Source organism: Eubalaena glacialis, chromosome 11, assembly GCF_028564815.1.
Source record: "Eubalaena glacialis isolate mEubGla1 chromosome 11, mEubGla1.1.hap2.+ XY, whole genome shotgun sequence".
Lineage (NCBI taxonomy): Eukaryota > Metazoa > Chordata > Mammalia > Artiodactyla > Balaenidae > Eubalaena > Eubalaena glacialis.
The window spans coordinates 67,514,150-67,540,472 of record NC_083726.1 but is presented as its reverse complement, the minus strand read 5'-3'; the positions used below and the strand labels follow the sequence as shown (position 1 = coordinate 67,540,472).

Sequence of the window (26,323 nt, the reverse complement as noted above, 5' to 3'; positions counted from 1 at the left end):
TGAAATTTATTATTGTTGCTTATGGCACTTATAACTATATACCATATAATTTTATGTGTCTAGGTGCTATAAGAGTTAGAATTATTTAAAAATACCCCGTTAACATTCCTCCTCAAATTTCTCCAGTTCTGCATTGTTGATGTTTATTAGGAGATTGAATAACAAATTGTAGAAAAATTAAATTGCTAGTCAAGGGGAATATTTACAGTTAACATATGGTACTGGCTTTAGCTTAGGAATCTGATCTTAGAAATTAAATTTGATTTTTTTTTTTTTTTTACATTACATTATCCTAGAAGCAAAGTGGGCCAACTGCCCATAATATCTGGGCAACAAAACCAAGTTCAATGAAAATTTATTCACTCCTGGACCTTTGTATTATTTGAGTTAGTAATTCGATATTAACTTGCACAGTATCCTCATAGGCATGAATTGAATTAGTTCAAGGCTTTTTTCCAAAGGAACCAAATCTCATAATTAATTTTATTTGGTCACTATCTAGAATATGATGGTTTTTAAATGTTGGGTCACAGACATTTCTAATGTATAGAAATTCTATTTGGGAATTCAGAAACCTATCTGTTTGTTCCTTTTAATATTGGTGTGTCCTAGCCAATGGCTCTTTAGATAATATTATTGCTCAGTACTTTTCCTTCTTAAAAAGTGTCTGGATTTCAGACCAGCTAAAATCAGGAAAACATGAGGAAGAGAAGTCAAAGTTGTCCCCCAGTGAGGACAGCAAGAAGATGGAATTGAAGCTGAGTAAAGAAACAGGCGGAGGGGAGAAAACAAATAAAAAGACGAAAGGCTGTTCCTTTGGTGCAATCTGGGATTCAGTGTCAGCTGTGAACTCTGAGAAGACTCAGAACGGAGTGAGGAGTTAGGCTGCCTGTTTCATGGCTCTGGAGGAGAGGAAAAGGAATGCTACCAGTTCCAAGGTGCCCAACAAACACAAATTCTAGCCTGGGAGCCTGTGAAGAGCTCCTTGTCCCTAAGAAAAATTTCCACAAAGACCCTTAATATTCAACAAAGGGATGACTAAGCCCCAGGCCCTGGAAGGGCTGGTGGGCGGCACTCACCTGAGTGGTGCCCTGAAGGAAATGGTGCGTGGAGCCCAAGGTGGTTAGGTTTTGTTTCATCACTTCAGAAATAAGAGAAAAAGGATTCCTTCCGTAAGAGAGCATTTAACCCACTGCTAAAGCGCACATTCATTCCATCCCCTCGCTGTGCTCCTATCACACACAAAACCTCTCTGTACCAGTGATGTCCGTGGAGCTTCTGCTTGTGACTGACTTCGGCTGGAGAGAGAGCGCCAGAGGAGAGGGGAAGAGATGACGATTGTGGCATCTTTGCCCCAGCTGATGTCTTAGCCCAGCCTGGGGGTGGGGTTGGGGGAGGAGTGGTAACTAGAAACTTGGAGAATGTTTCCAAAACAATTTTGGCCAAGGAATGAGTGCCAGGTACTGACAGAATTATTGTGTTGACAGAATTTGTAAGATTCTGAGTGAGGGTAGAAGCCAGAAGCCGGAAGCGTAGAAAGGACTCTGGATGTAATCAGATCAGCTTAAGGGCCCAGTGACCAAGTGTTGCAGGGAATTAGAGAAAGGGCCTTTCTCCCCTCTTCTGCATAAACCACACCCACACCCCAAGAATATAGCACTTTTGGCGTGAACACTGACTTTCTCACCTCAGACAGTGGCGCCTGGCAGTGGTAGGCAAATCAAATGGCAGCAAGGCAAAGACATGAGTAAGTGCAGCCAATAGAAGGCCGCGGTGGACGCCATGTGGTAACTGTGTCTGACAGATGGGTCTGTAGGCAAATGTGAAGCACATCTTCGGCGGGGGGGGGGTCTCCAAAATAAATAGGGACAGTTTGAGAGAGGGGATGCTAAGTTACTGTTTGAGAAGATGAAGTGCTGCCACAGGAACTTCCACGGACTGGTGAGGCCAGATTAGATCAGGTTTACTTTCAAATAATGGAACAGCAGTCAAATATCCCATATAGCTCTGCCACCATTTCAAAAAATAAAGGAAAAAAATAGAAGAGGGGGAAGGCACCTCAAATGTACTCATGAAGTTAATGTAAGATTAACTCTCTTCATGCTGAATGATATAAAAATGCAAATACCATTGTTTACAAAAGCCCCCGAGGCAATTGCCTATCATTTTTAGTTTTGAAAAGTAAAGAAGGATTAATGATACAAAGTTGTACCCAGACAATACAAATTACAAATGGAAGCATTGCCATAATTTGCTTTATGAAGGGCCCAGTCAGCTACCATGAGGTTGCAACCACAGTTTAGATCCTAACACCTAATCTCCATCTTCCCTTCCCTGCTTCTCATCTTCTGCATCTCTGAAAGGCTCAGACAGGACCTTCTGTGCCAATGTTAGCTAGTCACAATTAAGTGCCAGAAAATTAATATGGAGTTTAAATTGGGTTGGCCGCTTCACAAAGATAAAACAAGAGAACATCAAACTCATCAGAACATCTGGGAATGCTTAGCTGAAGGATGGATTTTCATAAAGTTTTATTACTAAATGCAAGGTCTGCGCCTTTATTCTTCAACTTGAAGCCTCAATTAATTGGAATCGGTAGACCGTTCAGATGAAATAATATTTCTGGTTAATCAATCATTTCTTTTAAAAAGTCAGTACTTCATCAGTATCTTTCCTAATACTTTACAAGTCAACTACTCTGCTTGAAGAGGGCCAATTCCATTCCAACATTATTGATGTTATGTTGATTATTACAGACCTTGCAATGCCTCTGCTTCATAATTCTGAACTATCACCTCCCATCTTTCCAGTACCAAACATACTGTTTTCATTCATTCATCAATCCGTTTGATAAATATCAACTGAATGCCTACTATGTGCCAAGTGCTCTTCTAGAGGCTGCGGGCATAACAGAGAACAAAACAGACAAAAATCTCTTCTTCCATGGAGATTAAATTTTAATACAATGTTATATGTATAAGGAATAGGAGGTTGGGTTGACTTAACTGATACACGGACATACCCTTGTAGTTGATTTTTGATTAATCACTGAGTTCAGCTAGCTTTATGTTATTTGATGTTTTCTCAGGAAGTTCATATTTCTAATCTATTTAAATCATGGTTTCAGGGAGTTGAGTTCTGGCTAGTGAAGGTATTTTCCACTGTATTCTCTTGATTGAGTACAATGACATAGAAAAACCATATATAGTAGAAAGAATGTTGAATCTCTAAATTCTTTTAAACCTAGAACTTTTTAAACCTCCTCAGCTTAATTTATCCCCTCTCCTGAAAAAAAAAAAAAAAAGTAAAACAACTCAACTTTTTGTCAGTGCTAAACAGAAGACAGACCATCATTACCAATCGTTCCAACCCTTCTGCGATCTTAGTCCTGTCACAAGAAACATCCTGTCATTTCCCCCCTTCACAATCAGAACTGAATCCAAGAAGATCCGTGCAGAACTGGATGCTAATAATAGTCCACTCCCACTGACAACAGAAAGGCTGAAGGCTTCACAAACCTTTTCAGAGAACAGTTTGATGTAATTTTGAAGTCACAAATGGCTCTGTTTCTCTACGCAGGCATTTTTCAGAGCACTGAGCTCAGTTAGAAATCCTAAAACTAAAGAGAGTCAGTGAAACTTGAAGCTCGTTCAGAAAAGAGCAGCTGAAATGACTGAAAGCTTGGGAGAGCCTCCTAGTGAGGAACCTGTTAGAGGAAACGAATTTATTTCTATGACTTAGCTGAGTAAGAAAGAGAGGGCTTGGAATTCAAAGGTGCATGGTAGTGAGTCACTATAACAATACATCTAAGTGCTTGTTAAGAGAGCTATAGCTACAGTAATACTGCCTTGAGTGCTTTATACATATTATCTTTTTTAAGCCTTTCAGCAACTCAGGAGGCAGATGTTACTGTTATTATTCCCATTGCACAGTTGAGGAAAACTGAGGCTTAAGTAACTTGCACACAGCCACACAGCTAGTAACGGAAGAGCTGGAAATTGAACACAAGCTGCCTCCAGAGCCCCAGCTCTTCATCAGTGCACCACACTGCCTTACGAGCAGAAACATTCAGTTGTCTGAAAGGATGTGAAAAAAACGAGGCCATGTAAACAGATGAGATTTTGATACCTATCACTCCAGAGACTGTAAATGGAAATGGAATGTCTTATTGGGATGGAGGGATTTCAGGTCTGCCTGAAAACCAAATGCTAAGTTAAAATGGCTTTGAGGTCTCTTTCTTTCTTGTCATGATTGAAAAGATGGTTTTTACTCATTATACCATCTGAAAAACAGTTGACATAAAGAAAATTAACATTTTGATTAAATAACATATCTGATATATTGGGAGTGTTAATTATCCAATTAGAGAGGAGAGTGAACTTTTTCCCAATTAAGGAAATGTGGAATACTTGTAACTGCTGTACTCTAAAATTATAATAGGTAAGTGTTCATGTCTTGGTGATTCCGTATCTGTAAAAAGGTGGGCAGAATATACCTATAAAAACTTCTCTGGTTTGTCTGGGGGTGGAATTCCTAAATATATTTTGCTTTAATGCCTCATAGAAAAGCCCCTCAAGGAAATCGACATAAACCTTTCAAGAAATCTAAGATGACAATGTGCTCGTGTTTCCTAAAATATGCTCTGTGGAACACTAATTATAGGTGATGCACTCAAAAATGGATTCCATGGTCAAAGTAAAGATTCACTAGCACAGATTAAATGTTCACAGTATCATATTAAAGGCTCTGATAAGTTTAGCAATAAAGACACCAATTTAACTTGGTTTAACCAACATTCCCCAAATGTATTGCCTACAGAACCATTTAAATTTTTTCAACACCTATAAACTTCCCATTGAACCAGTGTTTAACTGAACATACCACAGTAGATTGTTTAAAACTCACACTCTTGTGATTTTCACTACTTGAAATTACATGGTACTTTTGTTACTTGCATTTTCCACTTAGCCATCTTAGAATGTACACCCCGTGAGGACAGGGATTTGTTTGTCTACAGATCCCTCACTGGTAAATATTCTTATGTTACAATGACTTTTGCTTCCCTAAGCATCCTGATGACTGTGGAATCTCTGATAATGACTCCTAGGAAAATGAGGACCCCAGAGCCCACTCCATGCTGTGGCAGGCAGTGAGGATATTGTGTGAGTAGAACAGATGTGGTTCCTGCTGAGGCAGAGCTAATATTTTCATGAGGGAAATGGACTGTCAGATAACTCAACAAGCAATGAGAGAGAGTATTTTACATTGTAAAATTTTAAATTACTAAATTAGGTCCATCTCAATCTCATGTATGTTTTAGTCGGTATGAGTTGTCCCTTGCATGCTTACCCCCGGACACCTGCAAGAGGCAGGTATGGGGCAGTGTTGTGCTGGAAAACAACCAGCTGGGGGAGAAGGGATTGGATTTATAGCATCTGCAGATTTCCATGATGTAAATACTCCCACCATGTCAGATTTCAAGTTACCAAGGTGATGTCAAGCCACTTCCTGGAAATTTAACCATCTACTCTCATGAGCTGGTGCCCGAAGCTCTAGCATATCACTAATTCTAGGTTTCAAGGCAAATTCAGCAGCTTTTTTCTCATCATAGACTTTTGGATTTCACAAGCTAAAAGAAAATATTTTTGAAAATTAGAGAAAAACTAACTTTCCAAAATTTTTCCTCTGTCCTTCATTCATTCACTCATTCATTCTTTCCTTCCTTCCTCCCTTCCTTCTCCAAGTAAGGATGCTAAAAAACAAATGACCTTCTACAATCACCATCATTTCATGAAAGAAAGCATATTTTAATAACAAAAAAGTGAGAATGACATAACTTCAGAATTTTAAAATATCCTTTAAATTTAATGAATCTTGCTCTATGAAAATTTTACTACCTTACTTCTTTTTCTAAATTTGTTATGAACTAGGGAGATTTTGGTGTATCCATTAGTATTTTTTTTTCTACAAGTGACAGAAAACCTGGCAGTGACTTAATAGTTCAGGGTCATTTTCTGACAATCAAGCAGTCTAGAAGTAAATGGTTGCTGGCAGTAGTTCAACCGTGCTGTTATGCTATTAGATACTTACTGTTCCCTTAGCTTTCCTTTCCACCATCTTCAAATTGTAGACTCTTTTTATGCCTCTAACCTCATAGTCATCAGATGGCTGCTGTACTTCCAAGACAGTAAAGTGAAAAGGGCAAAAGGCCTTGTGGTTTGAATTGTGTCCTCCAAAAAGTGTGATGAAGTCCTAACCCCAGGTATCTGTGGATATGACCATATTTGGAAATAGGGCCTTTGAAGATGTAATTAATTAAAAGAGGTCATACTGAATTAGGGTGGTCCCAATCCAATAACTGGTGACCTTGTAAGAAGAGAAAACAGAGACAGACTCAGAAAGGAAATGCAAAGAATACATGGAAAGAAGATGCCCACGTGAAGACGGAGGCAGAGGAAGCTACAAACCAAGGAACGGCAACCATCAGAGATGAGAAAAAGACAAGGAAGAATTCTTCCTTAGAGCCTTGATTTCAGACTGATAACCTCCAGAACGGTGCGGGAATACGTATATGTTGTTTTAAGCTGCCCAGTTTGTGGCATTTTGTTATAGTAGCTCTAGGAAACTTATCACAAACATCATCACAAAACCTTATCTTAGGTGGTCTCCAGATTTCCTCTTACATTCCATTGGCCAGATGTGGGTCAGATGTCTAAACTTAGAACAATCAATGGCCAAGGAGAAGGGGATTTCCATGACTGGTTTGGACCTATCCTAATTCATCCTTGGGCCTGGGGTAGGGACAATTCTCCCTGTGACCAAGGGATCTCTACCCACCATCTAAACACACTGGAAGAAGGGGAAATGGCCTAGGGGAGGCAATGGACAGCAAATGTGAAGATGGACTGTTTTGTTGCTCTGCAGCTGGCATGTTAGCAGTGCTGCCCTAATTAATGGGGCACATTCACATTCTACAGAAGGCCTCCGAAATTTAGGTAAAGGAGGGGGGAGTCAAGATGGTGGAGTAGGAAGACCCTGAACTCACATCCTCCCAAGAGCAAACCAAAATTACAACCTCTTACAGAGCAACTGTCTATGAGAACAACTTGAAGACTAGCAGAAAAGATTTTCCACAGCTAAACATATAAAGAAGGAGCCACAACAAGATGAGTAGGAGGGGCAGAGACATGATCTAGTCAGGACCCATGCCCCCACATCATTGGCCCACAAATAGGAGGAAAATCATGATTGTAGAAGTTCTCCCCAAGGACCAAGGGAACCAAGTGCCACATTGGGCATCTCAGCCCAGGAATCCGGCACTGGGATGATGAGCCCCCAGAAAGTCAGGCTTTGAAAACAAACTGAGCTTACTTTGGAAGAACTACAGGGCTATAGGAAACTTCACTCTTAGATAGTGCATGCAAAATCTTACATGCTCTGAGTCCCAGCACAGAGGTAGTAGTTGGAAAGGCACCTGGATCAGACCTTGCTGATCTTGGCAAGCATCTTGGAGAGGCAGGCGGCGGCTGGGCCTTCTCCTGGAGACTGAGACTCTGGCAGCAGCCATTTTTGACCTCTTGTTCTTCCGTGCTGACACCAGTGCTGGCAAGGACCATTTTGGAATCCTCCCTCTGGCCTACTAGCACTAAGGACTTGCCCTGCTCACCAGCAGGCCTGCAGCAGCCACACACTGTCAAGCCACACAGTAAGCCACCTAGGGAACCAGCCCATCCACTAGCAAACCCACAGTAGCAAACCCACAGAAGGGCACACGCAGCCCACAAAGGGGATACCCATGGAGCATCTAGCTCCATTGGACAAGGGGAGTGTGCTGCTGAGCCCAATAGGACCTCTCCTACATAAGGCCCCTTCTTCAAGATCAAGGGATGAAACGGACCTACCTAATACACAGAAATAAAATAAGAGACTCAGAGGAATACATTTCAAACAAAGGAATAAGACAAAACCTCAGAAAAAGAACTAGGTGAAATGGAGACAAGAAATCTACCCAATATATTAAGGGTAATGATCATAAAGATGCTCACCATTTTCAGGAGAAGAATGGATGAACACAGTAAAAACTTCAAAGAAGAGTTAGAAAATATAAAAAAGAACAAATCAGAGCTGAAGAATACAATAACTAAAACAAAACAAAAAAACTAGAGGGAATCAAAGTAGATTAGATTATACAGAAGAATGGATCAGTGATCTGGAAGACAGAGTAGTGGAAATCAACCAAGATGAAAAGAAATAAAAGAAATTTTAGGACTTCCCTGGTGGCGCAGTGGTTCAGAATCCGCCTGCCAATGCAGGGGACAAAGGTTCGAGCCCTGGTCCGGGAAAATCCCACATGCCGCAGAGCAACTAAGCCTGTGTGCCACAACTACTGAAGCCTGTGCGCCTAGAGCCCATGCTCTGCAACAAGGAAAGCCACCGCAATGAGAAGCCCGCGCACCGCAACGAAGAGTAGCCCCCGCTCGCCACAACTAGAGAAAGCCCGCATGCAGCAACGAAGACCCAACACAGCCAAAAATAAATAAATAAATAGGTAAATTTTTTAAAAAATAAATAAAAAAATAAATTTTAAAAAGGGTACTTGAAGGGACCTCTGGGACAACATCAGGCGTACTAACATTTGCATTATGGGGGTCCCAGAAGGAGAAGAGAAACATAAAAGGGCAGAGAATTTATTTGAAGAAATAATAGCTGAAAACTTCCCTAATCTGGGGAAAGAAACAGACAATGAGGTCCAGGAAGCAAGAGTCCCAAACAAGATGAGCCCAAAGAGGGCCATACCAAGACACTTTGTAATTAAAATGTCATATTAAAGATAAAGAGAGACTTTTAAAAGCAGCAAGAGAAAGCAACAAGTTTCAAACAAGGGAACTCCTGTAAGACCAGTGGCTGGCTTTTCAGCAGAAACATTGTAGGCCAGAAGGGAGTGGCACAATACATTCAAAGTGATGAAAGGAAAGAGCCTAAACCAATAATACTCTACCCAGCAAGGTTATCCTTCAGAATTGAAGGAGAGGTAAAGAGTTTTATCAACAAGCAAAAGCTAAAAGAGTTCAGCACCACTAAACCAGCCTTATAAGAAGTGTTAAAGGAACTTCTCTAGGCAGAAAAGAAAAGGACACAATTAGAAGTAAGAAAATTATGAAAGGAAAAACCTCATTGGTAAAGGCAAACATATAGTAAAGATAGTGGATCAATGACTTATAAAGCTAATAGGAAGGTTAAAAGACAAAAGTAGTAAAATCATCGATATCTACAATAAGTTAAGGGATACAGAAAAATAAAAAGATGTAAAATATGATGTCAGAAACAAGGCATGGTGGGAAGGACTAAAAATGTAGAGCTGTTAGAATGTGTTCAACTTAAGAGATCATTAATTTAAAGTAGATTATCTATTTATCATCTATCTATCTATCATCTATCTATATATCTATCATCTATCTATCATCTATCATCTATCTATCTATCATCTATCTATATATCTATCATCTATCTATCTATCTATCTATGTTCTTATACATGAACCTCATGGTAACCACAAATCAAAAACCTACAAAAATAAACAAAACAATAAAAAGAACAGAATCCAAATGTAACACTAAAGATAGTTATCAAATCATAAGGAAAGAGAACTAGAAAAGAATAAAGGAACAAAGAAGAACTACAAAAACAGCCAAAAACCAATTAATAAAATGGCAATAAATACATATCTATCAATAATTACTTTAAATGTAACTGGAGTAAATGCTTCAATCAAAAGACATAGAATGGCTAAAGAAATTAGAAAAAAATGAGACCCATATATATGCTGCCTGTAAGAGACTCACTTCAGGTCTGAAGACACACAGACAGAAAGTGAGGAGATGCAGAAAGATATTCCATGTAAATAAAAGTGAAAAGAAACCTGGGGTAGCAATACTTATATCAGACAGAATAGACTTTAAAACAAAGACTGTAACAAGAGAGAAAGAAGGGTATTACATAATGACAAAGGGATCAATCTAACAAGAACATATAACACTTGAAAAAAGATATGCACCCATATCTGAAAAGGAGTTAATATCCAGAATATAGAAAGAACTCATACAACTCAACAACAAATAAACAAGAAATATAATTTTTAAATGGGCAGAGGATAGACATTTTTCCAAAGAAGGCATATAGATGGACAACAGGCACATGAAAAGATAGTCAACATCACTAATCATGAGGGAAATGCAAATCAAAATCACAATGAGATATCACCTCACACCTGTCAGAATGGCTATCATCAAAAAGACAACAAATAACAAGTATTGGTGAAGATGTGGAGAGAAGGGAACTTTCACTGTTGGTGGGATTGTAAGTTGGTGCAGCCACTATGGAAAATAGTATGGAGATTCCTCAAAAAATTAAAAATACAACTATCCTATGATCTAGCATTTTCACTTCTGCACATTCTCTGAAGAAAACAAAACCCTAATTCAAAAAGATACATGCACCCCTATGTTCATTGCAGCATTATTTACAATTGCCAAGATATGGAAGCAACCTAAGTGTCCGTGAATATGTGAACGGATAAAGAAGATGTGACACACATACACACACACACACACACACAATGGAATCTTAGCTATAAAAAAGAATAAAATTTTGCCATTTGCAACAACATGGATGAATCTAGAGGGTATTATGGTAAGTGAAATAACTCATAGAAAGACAAACACCATATGATCTCACTTATATGTGGAATCTAAAAAACAAAACAAAATGAAAACAGATTCATAAGAAAACAGAAGGGAGATGGTTTTGCCAGAGGGGAGGTTGAAGATGGGGAGCTAAATAGGTGAAAGGAATTAAGAGGTACAAACTTTTAGTTGTAAAATAAATGTCACGGGGATATATCGTACGGCATAGAGAATGTCGTCAATGGTACTATAATAGCTTTTTGTGGGGACAGATGTTTACTAGACTTACTGTGGTGATCATCTCATAATGTATGTAAATGTCAAATCACTATGTCATACCCTGAAACTAACATAATATTGTATATCAACTGTATTTCAATAAGATAGGAAGGGAGGATGGAAGGAAGAAAAATTTAGGGAAGGGATCCAGTTATATGGTTCCAGGTAAGAAGTTAGAGAAGTGAGGAGCAGTGTTCAAAGGGTGAGACCATGGAAGCTCATGGAAAACCAAGAGAGGGATGGAAATATTAAAGAAAATCGAGTGTCAGGAAACTGGAAATCTCAGGGAGAAAAGGCAGGTGAAATGATCTGGTACTAATGAAAATCCCCTATCCCTACTCCAAGGGAATTATTAAGCCAATTTCAAAAAGAGAGAGAATAAAGGAGAAAGAGAGAAACAGAGATGTCATTTTAACTGTAGGCAGTATCGTATAGTGAAACAAATTTTTCATCTTCATTCAGTGACAGGTTTAAACAGTTAAACCCAGCACTAAACAGTAAAATGTTTAAAAATCCATGTTTTAAAACCTATTTTTTCACAGTTAAGACAGAGACTAAAGATGCTCAGGAATTCAGCTCTGAGAACCAGAGGCAATAGGGAAGTAGCTGTCTGAGCATTCCGTCTCCCAGGCAACCCCCAACTCTACACGTTCTGGAATTGCTCTTAAACATTAAATTGGCTTCATTGAAGGCATATCTGGGAACTATAGACCATCATATGGAGGCCAAGTCTTGTAAAGACTGTGGCTTTATGGGTTACACTCTCACTGGCCCCGTCGGCCACCTCTTCTACCTGGACCTATCCTTTATCCTACCTGCTGGGCCTATCCTTTATCCCACCTGCTCCAAGGATAGGATTTCGATTGGTCAACTGGATCTACCTGCATCTTCCTGACTATCCCAAACTCTTTGACCCACGGCTGCTTTATTTATTCCCACAGTTTGCTCTGCCTTGGAGCACCTCCTCAGCCTCTGTGTCCCCTCTCTTCCCCAGACATACATGTCATAGCACCAGAGTATTTTGTGGCATTTATTAAATTAAATGTCTGTCTCCCCTTACTAAATAAGGACTTTGGAAGCAGTAGCCATGCCTTAGTGATCTTTGTGTTCCCAGCATCTAACACAGTGGGGGATCTATTAAATGTTGGATGAATAAATAAATTTTCAAAGGCTAATCCCAAGGGAAACAGATCATGTTATAAATTCCTCAGCTGGAACCCATAGGAATCAGTGATGTTCCATGCAAAAGCCTTATAGGGATAGGAATCCAGAGTGTTGACCTCAGGTCTTCTTGGTCTATTGAAAAGTGTGGGACATACTGTGAGCCTAAAGACAAATATCCTTTGAACTAATCTGATTTATTTCTATGACATTCTTTGCTTAGGTGTTGTGAGCTCTGTTTCTAGTGTGCAAATTCTGCTTTCCTTAGAAATTGAAAGGGGCTTGAGACATTTCTTAGGTAGTTTCAAGACCAAACCGCTTGTGAGAGTTAAGGACTTCCTTTTCTGACTGTGTACTAGAAAAGTTAGCAGTTAGAGGTGAGAGTGGCAGAGCCTTGCCGATATGAACATAATATGGAAACTCATCATCCAACTTGAAACATAAAACATAAGCAGTAGCCATCCAGTTCCACTGAGGTGCTGGAATGGGCTGAGGAGGAAGGGATTTTGGATGAAAGTGAAAGGAAGTGCAGAGGACCATTGGAAACATACTCACTTTATATTTTCTCTCTAAAAATAGACTTGCTGCTGGTAAAATGGACTTTTTCTAGCCCTGGTTATACAATTGCTGGATTTAGATGCCAGATTCATGTTGCTTCTTATTGCAAAATGCCTCTGTGTTGCATCTTGCCTCGTTTTCATTTCTGCCATTTATTAGGTCACTGAACTTTCTCTCCGTGTTTACTCACAATATCAGAAAGACATGGGGGGAGACTCCACTTATCTTGGGACCTCACTCTGCTGTTCTTTTACATTTCTTCTTATATTTTGATCACTTTTATCTTCTCTTCTTTCTTCCACTTTATTGCTCACATCATTGGTTTCCTACCCAAGTCTGGAAGTGACCTTAAGAGGCTACCTAAGCAGAAGAGCATGCACTGTGTCTTGAGACTTTCAGACATGGGCTGCCACTACTCCATGGGGTGCCTTTGTGTGAGGTGGGAAAAGGCATCCCTTCATCTGGGCTGATGCAGCCCACACTCGGGTGCACGGCTTAGTGAGCACAGCACAGACTGATTTCAGGACCAACTCTTATTATTCACTCGTGTGACATGAACAACCAGCCCTACCGGAAGGTGCAACCCTGTTCAGAAAAGAAGAGTCCACAATCTTGCTTAAATAAACCATTATAGCGACCATTATTCTCATGATGAAAATACTCTTCTTTAAAGTCCTCTTAAGGGATGAATAACCTTGGACACACATTTATTTCTTCAATTTTCAGTAGTTTACAGGTCCTTAAACACGACTCAAGGTTACATCATGGCTTTCTGAGCCCAGTAGCATCAAATCCAAACACCATGATCTAATTTGCTACGCCATCTCTTCTTTTTAGTGCTGCATCATCATCGCACATTTTGTCTTCATTTCAGCAAACAATTAATGAGCATGGACAATGCGTCAAACTCTTGAATCCCATCTTTTGTTCCTCTCCAGCTTGGCATTTTCACTTCAACTAGCCCTACGACAAAATAGGCATCCTTGAAATCTCCAAACAGAGGGCTCCTGAGCTGTTTGGCAAGCCCTGGGCGTAACTTTCTGCTGCTTCAGACCTGGAATCCACAGAAGAGAACTCATGGGTCAGTTCCTCCAGCCCTGCCTGGCATTTCTCTTGGTCACCCTCACCCTCCTCCCCACAAACCCACACACCCGCTTCAATACAATGTGCTCAGAATCCTGCTTGAAGTGCATAAGCACCGCACTTGAAGTGCACTCGTTCAACGTCATTTGAGGGGATCTCTAGGTACAAACTCCACACAGAAAAACAATGGTAAGTCTTTATTCACACAGTAGTGTGTTATTTAGGAAACCCTTTCATATGCATTAGTCCTCTACACAGACTTGCCAATATTTGTCATCTGGTCTTTGCCCCAACGTGGAGGTTCTCAGCCTTTGTTGCACTTTAGAATCACCTGGGAGCTTTCATAAAGTGTGGAGACCTGGGCTCCCGGCCCCGGAAACGGAAACAGAATCTCTGAGGGTGGGAGCTGGGTGCAGGTTCCTTTGTTTGTTTGTTTAGTACCAGGTGATCTTTTTTTTTTTTCCTATTTCTTTTAAAATTAATTAATTAATTGATTAATTTCTGGCTGTGTTGGGTCTTCGTTTCTGTGCGAGGGCTTTCTCTAGTTGCGGCAAGCGGGGGCCACTCTTCATCGCGGTGCGCGGGCCTCTCACTATCGCGGCCTCTCTTGTTGCGGAGCACAGGCTCCAGACGCGCAGGCTCAGTAGTTGTGGCTCACGGGCCCAGTTGCTCCGCGGCATGTGGGATCTTCCCAGACCAGGGCTCGAACCCGTGTCCCCTGCACTGGCAGGCAGATTCTCAACCACTGCGCCACCAGGGAAGCCCAGTACCAGGTGATCTTAATGAAAATCACTGCCTGCCTTTCTCTTTGCCAGTCTTTACCATTTTTAGAGCTCAGAATTATCCAGATACTATACGGAACACCCAGCATAGCACTGGTCAAAGAGATGATTCTTTTCTCTCCATACATCCTCATTAGCTCCCGCCCAATACACCAATTGACTTTGTCTCCTCTGTGTGAACATATCCAACCTACCCCATATGACCATGGAATATCTATACATTATCGTAGAATTATTGTTTTCTCTTTGCATGTAGATCGGTTTATTTAAACAAAACGGCAACTGTCTCAAAGATGGAGGCTATCTTTTCTATTCTTTGTCTCCTTCCATAGTGCTAGCAAAGAGCTTCTGAACCACAATAGAGAGTAAACGGATGTTGATTACAAGTAGAACCTATCCCTTTTGCTTTCATTTTCCTTTGATATGAAAATCAAATAGGCTTCAGAGAACGGGGTTAGAGGGTTGAAATAAGAGAAATATGTAACCTGGAAAAAAAAAAAAGCAAAACCAAGATGTCCAGTAAGAAAAAGTAAATTTATATGTACTGCAGACTTAGTACCTGTCAGAGTGGTTAATCCTTTTACATATGAGCTCATTCAAATGTTAAATGATTTCATTCAGAACTTCATTTGGGAAAAGTTGCTAAGTTTCCATGTTACACAAAAAGATCCAACAATCTCTTTAGAATCTCCAGTAGGAAAAGTAGGATGGATGAGTCCAGAGCTCTACTTTTATTTTGAGCATAAAATTGTCGCCTGGATCCTAGTCTAGTCTCTGCTATTAACTAGCTGTGACCTTGATATGTCATTGAGTTCATCAGAGCTCTTTAGTCCCAGAGTTCTCCATAGTAATAATGTTAATCAAAATAGCCAACGTTGATGGAGTACTCGGTATGTACTAGGCACTGTACTGGGCATTCTTCAGGGATTATTTCCCTTAACCCTCACAATCACTCCTTGGGATGGTTACTATTATTATCCCTAACTGAGGAAACAAAGGCTCTCGGAGATTAATTTGTCCAAGGTCACAGGGAAGATGCATTTTAGTGGAAACGTATTCATTCAAGCCTGGCTCAAATACCCATTCCCCTCTCCCCACATCTGTAAGCAGAGCACCTGATTCTGGGCTCCTCGAACACTTCAGGGAGGCTGATATTTTTGCGCTTATCACTTGCCCCTTTGTAGTGTGTTGATTGTTTTTGCATGTCTCTCCCAGCATGCTGGACTTTGAATTCAGGGTTTAGCAATTAATAGACTATCAGTATATGTGTCAAGTTAGTGGTATGAACTCTCATTTAGCTCTCACAACAACTTTGTAAGTAGAATTTTTCTTGTTTTTACAGATAAAGGCTGAGAGAGGTTAAGTAATTGGCTCAAGTTCACACAGAGCATAAAAACTGGAGTCAGGTTTTGACTCCAGACATCAGACTGTGCCTACTCTGTGCTGGCACCCCTGTCCACTCAGTTGTCCGAGCCAATCCAGAAACCAGTGTTAAGTTAACTCAACAAGGAGACCATTAAGACGGGTGGCACCGGGTTTCCCTGGTGGCGCAGTGGTTAAGAATCCGCCTGCCAATGCAGGGGACACGGTTCGAGCCCTGGTCTGGAAAGATCCCACGTGCCGCAGAGCAGCTAAGCCCGTGCGCCACAACTACTGAGCCTGCGCTCTAGGGCCTGCAAGCCACAACTACCGAGCCTGCGTGCCACAACTACTGAAGCCCGCGTGCCTAGAGCCCGTGCTCCACAACAAGAGAAGCCACTGCAATGAGAAGCCCGTGCACCGCAACAAAGAGTAGCCCCTGCTCACCACAACTAGAGAAAGCCCGTGCACAACAACGAAGACCCAACACAGCCAAAAATAATAAATAAATAAGATAAATAAATTTATTAAAAAAAAAAAAAGACAGGTGGCACTAATGCCATGGCAGCCTACGTAAGCAAACCCAAATCGAAATGCAAACCTAAGGACAACCAATCACAAACAGCCAACGAGGCTTTAAGCTATAGCCAACCAATAATTCCTTGCTTTGCTTCCACCTTCTTTCTATAAAGCCTCTCCCAGAGTTCCTGTTGGTGGAGGGCTCCTGACAACTTCTGATCTGGCGCTGCTCCATTCCAATTGATTTTTGCTCAAAGAAACTAAAAAGTTTTAATATGCCTCAGTTTATCTTCTAACACAAAGGAAGCATTCTGTACAATACTTCTCGGCTCGTGATTCTCTCCCATCCCCCACTCCCCTCCAGTCGCTGTTCAGTCCATCACCTCGTCCCCGTTCCCTCCATCACCACCGCCTTCACTCACCTGGATTACTGCAATGGTTAGTGTAAAAGATTTGGAATTTTGGCTGACCTCCAAAACAAAAAGATTAAAAATTATCGGTGACTTTCATAAATTGCAAGCATTTCTTATTATGTCCCTTAGAGACAAAGACATACTTCCGCACACTCAGCCCTGTGTAGCTTAAATCATGGTTCACTGGGAAGTTAGAATTGTGTTTTCACCTTGTGACATAAATTTCCGTATGAGGATCAACACACTTCTCCAATCCTGTAAATCATATGAAGCAGCTGGATAGTTTCCAAGATTCTAACCTCGTTTGCTGATTGCATTTACGAATTTATTTCAGAGTCTGCCATTTGGGACCCAACTGTGATAATTGCACTTGTTTTCCTGAGTTGTTGTTTTTAACCCATTTCATTGCTCTTTCTCTCTGGGGCTGGGGACTTGCCTTGCTCTTACCTTCACTAAGCTGCATTTCTGGTTTCCTGCCTTCCTACCTTGGGATTGAATATCATATGCTCCTGATATGCTATTGCTATACTCTGTCACCTGTAGGGACACTTGGTCGTGTTGTGTTAAGACCTCCATGCAGTACTGGCTGCCCGCCCTTTGCTGCCAGCATCCTTCAGAAAACTTCCTCTCATGCCCCTGAAACAGATCTGTCTCCCAACTGCCTGCCTCGTCTCGGGGTGGCCCTCTTTACAAGCACTGGAACTAGTTTAGACCCATAAATGTCCCTTTGATATCTACTTATTGCAAACACAAGAGAAACTTCTTCAGAGCAAAGGAAGTCAGTCATTTTTGGCAGTCGGCTGAGACTGTTTCAACAATAAAGCTTCTCCGAATATTAAGGTCTCCTGCTCGTCTGGGAACAAAGTACTCTAGCTAATATTGTCAGATGACCTGCCAAAAAGAAAGGTCACTCTGGTAGGAGTTCCACATGCTATTTAAAGATCAGACTGTCCTTGGATGGGAAAGCAGCAGATATATGGCCAGGGTTTTAATGAGGCAGAGAAAGGTACAATGTGGCAAAATTTGATAGTAAACGAAATTGTTCTCTTGAAAAATAACACTGTCCGTTTATTCTGTTTTGTAATTCTATTTAAAGTTATTGTCTTCATTGGAGTATTGTGAATTATTTGTTAGCATTATGTATTTAACTTGTTAAGTGAAGACGTGTTCTTGAATGAGAGGAAAACCTGTTTTAATCTTTTTGTAATAGTCTTAGGAATATTTCTAAAAGTTGGAGCTATGTCTCAAGGGAGAAAATGGAGATCATGAGAAAATGAAACAATCTCTCTCCATATTTATTATGTTTACCCTCAACTCCATCTAATAATTGATGCTTGTAAGGCTATTCCTTTTTTGCTCTACCAATCCTTCTTCTTCCTCTGATTGTTGTAAATTTGTTTAGAAATAGCGACTCCCCAAAACTAGAGTTGTCTGTTCCACTTTCTCCATTTTCCACTTCCTCACCTTTCGTTCATTAGTTTTGTGTAGTTAAACATTCATTTTTCACTTTATTATGTCCATGCAAATAGCATTCACAACTTAATGTTGTGTGTACTATAATCATGAGGTTTCTCTTTATCATTTGCTTTTTCCCTACAGTTAATAATTGCCTTTTCTTAAAAATTGCTTAGCTTTCCTTGTCTCGTAATTTCTCCCACATCTTCCAATATTCTATCAGTCCAGTTTTCCATAAGATCAAAGTACATAATGCATCAATTCCAATTACAAAATAAATGAATTCTTTTAAATTTGCAAGGGCTATGACATATAGCTCTATGTTATAAAATTTGAAAATCTTGACATTTTAAAAGTAGAGTGTTTATGAGTGTCCTTTTTAAAAAATATGTAGACCATTAAAAAATATTGATAAATCATACCATCTTCAAGTGGCAGCACTTCTCTGGGAGGCAGTAAAGCTTAGGGGCTGAGTGTCTGGTATTAGAGTGCCTAGCTTCAAATCCTGGCTCTGTGCTCACCTGCAACTAGAGACTCACTGTCTTGTGCCTCAGTTTCCTCATCCTTAAGATGGAGATAATAATACCTACCACAAGGATTCTTGGAGGTTTAACCTAGATAATATATACTTATCTATATGCTATAGATAACTATGTTATATATATTATATATAATTATATATCTATATATCTATACTCTATAAAGTATATAAAGTATTATATACTTTATATAATGCCCGATGCACAGTAAACACTTAGTGAATGTTAGGTATTATTTAGCACAATAGCAAAGGAAGAAACAATATTTAAAATACTGAAAGACTTTATCTAAAGCTTATGTATGAAAAATATGAACACAAAATTTAGAGGAAAGTAATAAGCTGGAATAAAAACATTTGCAGCATGTGTGACAGAGCAAAAGGTAAACATTTCATATATCATAAGCCTTAGATAAAATAGAAAAACAGGCAAAGTACATAAATTCTGTGGTTTATAAAAGAAATAAAACTGGCTGTATGGGGACTTCTCAACGGTCCAGCGGTGAAGACTCTGTGCTTCCACTGCAGGGGGCATGGGTTCAATCCCTGGTCTGGACTCTAAGATCCCTCATGCTGTATGGTGCAGAAAAAAAAAAAAAAGTATATGAAAACATATCTGCTTTCATTTATGATAAAAATTGCACATTAAAATATAATGTATACAAAAAAAAGAGAGAAGACAAATTGCTAATATCAGAAATGATAGAAGGGTTATTACTACTGATCCCACAGATATTAAAAGAATAATAAAGGAATGTTATCAACAACTCTATCCCCACAAATATGATAACTTGGCTGAAATGGACCATTTCTTTGAAAAACACAATCTACAAAAACTCATACCTAGGAGAAATAGACAATCTGAAAAGCCTATATCTATTATGGAAATTGAATTAGTAATTAATAATATTACAAAACAGAAAGTACCAGGCCCAGATGGATTCACTGGTGAATTCTACCATACATTTAAGGAAGAAATGATACTAATTCTCTACAATCTCTTCCAGAAATAGAAGCTGAGGGAATACTTCCTAACTCATTCTGTGAGTCCAGCATTACCCTAACAGCAAAACCAAACAAAAACATTAAAGAAAGGAAAACAAGCCAATGTCTCTCATAAACATAGATGTGAAAATTCTCAACAAAATATTAACAAATCAAATCCAACAATGTATAAAAAAAATTATACACCATGATGAAGTAGGATTTATTCCAGGTACATGAGGCTGATTCAACATTTGAGAATCAATTAATGTAATTCATCACATCAACAGACTAAAGGTGATCATATGAGTATATCCATAAATGTAGAAAAAGCATTTGAAAAAATCCAATACCCATTCATAATTCAAACAAACAAAAGAAACCTTAGCAGACTAGGAACAGAGGGTAACTTCCTCAACCTGATAAAGAATGTCTACAAAATACCTACATCTAACTTCATACTTAATAGAAACTAGATACTTTCTCCCTAAGATTAGGAACAAAGCAATGATGCCCCCTCTCACCTCTCCTTTCCAACACTGCACTGGAAGTCCTAACTAATGAAATAAGATTAAAAGAAGAAGTGAAAGGTATACAGTTTGGGAAGAAAGAAATAAAACTGTCTTTGCTCACAAATAACATGACTGTTTGTGTAGAAAATCCCAAAGGAAGAACAAAAAACCTCCTGAAACTGATACATGATTGTAGACAGGTTGTAAGATACAGATGAATGATACCAAAGTAATTGCTTTCTTATATACCAGCAACGAACAATTGGAATTTGAAATTTAAAACACAACACCATCTACATTAACCCCATTTACAAAAGAAAGAAAAAGAAATACTTAAGGAAAAAGCTCCAAAAATATATACAAGATCTAGCTGATGAAAATTACAAAATTCCGATGAAAGAAATAAAAGAAGATCTAAATCATATCTAAATAGAGATGTATTCCATGGATAACAAGAGTCAATATTGTCAAGATATCAGTTCTTTCCAATTGGATCTATAGATTTAACTCAATTCTAATAAAAATACCAGTAAGTTATTTTGTGGCTATTGACAAATTGATTCTAAAGTTTACACGGAGGGCCTTCCCTGGTGGCACAGTGGTTAAGAATCCGCCTGCCAATGCAGGGGACATGGGTTCGATCCCTGGTCTGGGAAGATCCCACATGCCGCGGAGCAACTAAGCCGGTGCGTAACAAATACTGAGCCTGCTCTCTAGAGCCTGCGAGCCACGACTACTGAGTCCATGCACCACAACCACTGAAGCCCGTGCACCTAGACCCCGTGCTCCATAACAAGAGAAGCCACCGCAGTGAGAAGCCCGCGCACCGCAACAAAGAGTAGCCTTCGCTCACCGCAACTAGAGGAAGCCTGCACGCAGCAACAAAGACCCAACGCAGCCAAAAATAAGTAAAATAAATTTTTTAAAAAAGAAGTTTTTGTGGAGAAGCAGAAGACCCAGAATAGCCAACACAATATTGAAGAAGAAGAACAAATTTGGAGGACTGCCACTATCTGACTTTAATTCTTACTCTAAAGCTATAGTGATGTGGAATTAGCAAAAGAATAGACAAATATATCAATGGCACAAAATAAATAGCTCAGAAATAGACCTACACAAATCTAATCAACTCATCTTTGACAAAGGAGCAAAGGCAATTCAGTGGAGAAAGGATAATCTTTTCAACAAATGGTGCTGGAGAAACTGGACGTCCACAGGCAAAAAGAAAAGGAAAGAAAGAATTGACACAGACCTTACACCTTTCACAAAACTTAACTCAAAATGGATCACAGACCTAAATGTAAAATGCAAAACTAAAATTCTAAGAAGATATAAAAGGAGAAAATCTAGGTAATCTTGTGTTTGGCAATGAGTTTTTAGATTCAACATCAAAAGTGCAATCCATGAAAGAAAAATTAAGTGGAACTTCATTAAAATTAAAAACTTCTGCTCTACAAAAGACACTGTTAAATGAATGAAAAGACAAGCCATAGACTAGGAGAAAATATTTACAAAACACATATCTGATTAAGAACTTATATCTAAAATGTACAAAGAATTCTCAAAACTCAACAATAAGAAAACAAACAACCTAACTTTAAAAATGGGCAAAAGATCTAACACCTTAACAAAGAAGCTATAGATGGCAAATAAGTATATGAAAAGATGCTCAACACCATATGTCATTAGGGAATGACAAACTAAAACAAAAATGAGACACCTGTTAGAATGGCCAAAATCCAAAACAATGACAATACCAAATGCTGGAGAGGATGTGGAGCTACAGGAACTTTCATTCATTGCTGGTGGGAATGCAAAATGGTCCAACCATTTCAGAAGACAGTTTCTTACAAAGCTAAACTTAGACTTATTGTACAATCCATTAATTGTACTCCTTGGTATTTACCCAAGTGAGTTGAAAATTATGGCCACAGGAAACCCTGCATTTCAGTGTTTATAACAGCTCTATCATACTTTCCTGAACTTGGAAACAACCAAGATGTCCTTTAGTAGGTGAATGGATAAAGAAACTGTGGTACATTTATAAAATGGAATAGTATTCAGTGATAAAATAAAATGAGTTTTCCAGCCATGAAAAGACATGGATGAACCTTAAATGCATATTGCTAAATGGAAGAAGCCACATAGAAAAGGCTATATACTGAATGATTACAGCTATATGGCATTCTGGAAAAGGCAAATTATAGAAATAATAAAAACAGTAGCGGTTGCTAAGGCTTCTGGGGGAGGGGAAGATGAGTAGGTACAGTACAGAGAATTTATAGGACAGTGAAACTATTCTGTATGATACTGTAATGGTGGATACATGATATGGTGAAACATGATAATACATGACACCATGAAACATAATGGATGCAAACAAACACTTGTCCAAACTCATAGAATATACAACACAGCGTGAACCTTAATGTAAAGTAAGGACTTTAGTTAAAATAATATATCAATATTGGTTCATCAGTTGTAGCAAATGTACCACACTAATGCAAAATTTAATAATAGGGGAATCTTTGGGGGTGGGAGGAACATGTATGAGAACTCTATACTTAATAGTCTATTAATATATATTTTATATATCATTGTATATAATGATATAACATGTTTCACCCATGACATTTCAAAATTGTTTTTGTATTGCAATATCCACTGTTAGTGAGGATGAAATCTATTCTCCACTCAAGGCCTGAGTGATCCATTTTTTAAATTACATATGTATTAATACATATAGTGTAGGTGTGTGTGCGTGTGTGTATACCTTCTTTAAAACCTCTGTTTTTTTCTCAATGTTCTCTACAAAAAAAAAAAATTCATATTCGCTCCTATCCTTATAGAACCTAGAGCAGTACCTAGTCCATAGTAGATTTCCAGTAAATATTTGCTAAATCAATGTTGAATGATATGTTGAATGTAGATGACTAACTATCAATGCACTAAAATGTGCTGTCATCTAGTTCATACGTACTTCTCCATCTTATTTTTAATGTTATAATGATAGGCATTGCCAAGTGCCTTGCTGATATCTGGATACAATGTGCCTATAGCTTTCCCCTGCTGTGTCAGACCACTAACTCTAATCCATCTCAATTTGGCTTATTAGAGAGTATGTGGAAAAAATAATAAGGACAGTTAAACAGTAAAGGGCCCATGAGATGTGGATTAAAAGGCACAGTTGTTCATTTAAATTCTATTTCCCCAGTGTTCTTAAAAACAAAGTAGAGATTTGTTTGAAGTTATTTGGAAGGCTTTTTGAAGTCCTAGACAGTATGGTTATTCATACTGCCCTAACAGTATTTTATTACCATTATTAATCCTTAACCAAAAAAGCAGACATTTTTAAGTTCATCTTTGAGTAAAACTGAGCCTCTACCTGAAAACAGGCCACTGAGCTGTGCCCAACTGTGAAGAAATATTAAAATCCATTTAGATCAACTACAATATCAGCATATTGGTGTTACAAATATCCAATTATCTATATTTAAGCACCACAGATAAAATAAAAATAATGCCTAGAGGATTCTTATGTGGCAGTCAGGCTTTGAGAACTTGACTTCAATGAACTACAAAGACAAAGAAATGAGAATTCATTAAGAGCTCTGTACTTCACAGAAGGGTTAAAATTTGCCATGACAGGGAGTTGCTACCCAATAGCACCATCTCACCTTCCATTCTTGGGTTGGTTATACTCTGAGAAGTGGTGCCAAAATTTGCCTATCAAGAAATTATGGGGCTTCCCTGGTGGCGCAGTGGTTGAGAATCTGCCTGCCAATGCAGGGGACACGGGTTCGAGCCCTGGTCTGGGAAGATCCCACAAGCCGCGGAGCAACTAGGCCCGTGAGCCACAACTACTGAGCCTGCGCGTCTGGAGCCTGTGCTCTGCAACAAGAGAGGCCCGCACACCGCGATGAAGAGTGGCCCCCACTTGCCGCAACTAGAGAAAGCCCTCACACAGAAACGAAGACCCAACACAGCCAAAAATAAATAAATACATAAAAATTAAAAAAAAAAAAAAGAAATTATGCACTGCAGAAGTACATGAGTTTTCAGGCTATGCCAGCCTGGATGCTGCCTGGGAAACTGTCACTGGTTTCTACTACAACTAGAAGGGAAAGTGTTCCCAAGGCAAGAATGTTTTCAGAATTCTGTCTCTCTCTGGCCCTTCTGTAGCTCCTGCAATCCTCACTGCTTCCCTGTCTTCTACCCACTGCTCCCATTTGATAGGATTCTATGTGGTTCCCCATTCCCAGATGTTTGCTCTAACTTGACTCCCTCACTGTCTAGATAGAAGTAAAAAAAACTGGATACTGGAGTGATATTCTCTAACGAAGCAATCTGCTAGAGCAGAGTGGCTCCTGCCCACTTAAATGGTACATGTGTTCTCCAGTTTGCCACAATCCCCACTATTCCCTTATGTCTCCAACACTGAGGCTGAGTATTAAGTTTTTATTTACCACTATACTTTCACTTCTGTTTTATCCTTATGGTAGAGAGGTATTTCTCTGTTCCCATATATAATATTTATCAGAAGTGGCAAAACACGAGATATGAGAGGTTTAAGAATTTTTTTTTTTTTTTTAAATATAGTATAGTCATCCCTTGGTACACACAGGCGATTGGTTCCAGGACCCCCAGAAGATACCAAAGTCCATGGATGCTCAAGTCCCTCATATAAAATGGCATATATTTGCATATAACCTATGCACATCCTCTTGTATACTCTAAATACTCTAGATTATTTACAATACCTGATACAATGCAAATGCAATGTAAATAGCTGCCAACACGTGGCAAATTCAAGTTTTACTTTTTGGGACTTTCAGGAATTTTTTTTTTTTTTTAATATTTTCAATTCCCAGTTGGTTGAATCCACGGATGCAGACGGAACCTATGGAAACAGAGGGCCAGCTATACAAGTCTTAGAGTTAACAAAGACTACTCCTACATGTTTAATATGCAAAATGATTGTCCATACAACGAACAGACCCTGTTCCTGTACCCTCTTCCATCTCACGTCTAATCCCTACAGCCACGGGAGCTTGCAACTCCTGGTCTTGTTCTCAGGCAGCTGGGTGTTCCTGGAGTGTGTCTTAGGTTCTGGATTAGTCCCAGTTTTCACTAGTTTCCTTAATCCCCTACTGCCTACAGACCAGGACAGGCAGGTCAGACATCTAAAAGTAAAGGTTCTGGTGGCTCTAATTCTCCTCCTCATTTACATGCCTCATTGTCCACAAATAAGCTGATTTCCACAGTTGAGCCATAATATTTCCTCCTAGTTTAGCATTAATGCTATATATTAAGTGATTCTTAGTGTAGAAGAATCTGAATACCCTAGTTCAGTTACCTTCCTAATCATTTCATCTCCTTGTAATTGAGGGTATGTGTAGATTGTTATAACCAGCAATTCGTTTAGCCAATAGTTATTTTTTATGAAAATGAAGGAAAGGGAGGGAGGGGAGGAGGGAGCAGAGACAGGAAGAGGGACCCAAACAGGGCTCAGTAAATGTGAACCATAATATGAGCAATAGTTGGCATCAGGACTAGTGTGTTTTACTCTGAGTCCTCTCTCCTTGGTAATTCCTTCAGCCTACCGGAGACAAGGCAAAACTGTATTTCTGCACTCTCTCTTTATATTAATTAATTATTTTAAAAATCCTAGGTTTTTAAAGGACCTGTTCTGTTGGAAAGGAAAGTGAAGAAACAGATCTGCGTGTAATCATCAGCCTTCCACTCTGCACCCCCAAATCTCAGCACACCTCTGGGGAATAGACTGCTTAGCCAGTGTCCCCCTCCATAAATAGATGGCTGTCTGAATGGCCAGGGACTTTGATAGACTCATCCAGAAGAACTGGAGCCAGCTTCATTGGCATCCAGATAAAATGTCTCACTGCTCAGATTGGCAGGGGCATTGAATGGGATGTCCGCAAACAATCAGAGTACCAAAAGCTCATTAGGAGAAGGTGTAGCCCAAGGTGACCCTGGTGGT

General features: G+C 39.4%; 1 protein-coding gene across 6 annotated transcripts in view; it reads left to right on the top strand.

The window, feature by feature from the left end:
- Positions 1-26,323, top strand: part of PCED1B (PC-esterase domain containing 1B) — a 422,128-nt gene that overhangs the window by 369,976 nt on the left and 25,829 nt on the right. The gene's annotated exons all lie outside the window — the stretch shown is intronic.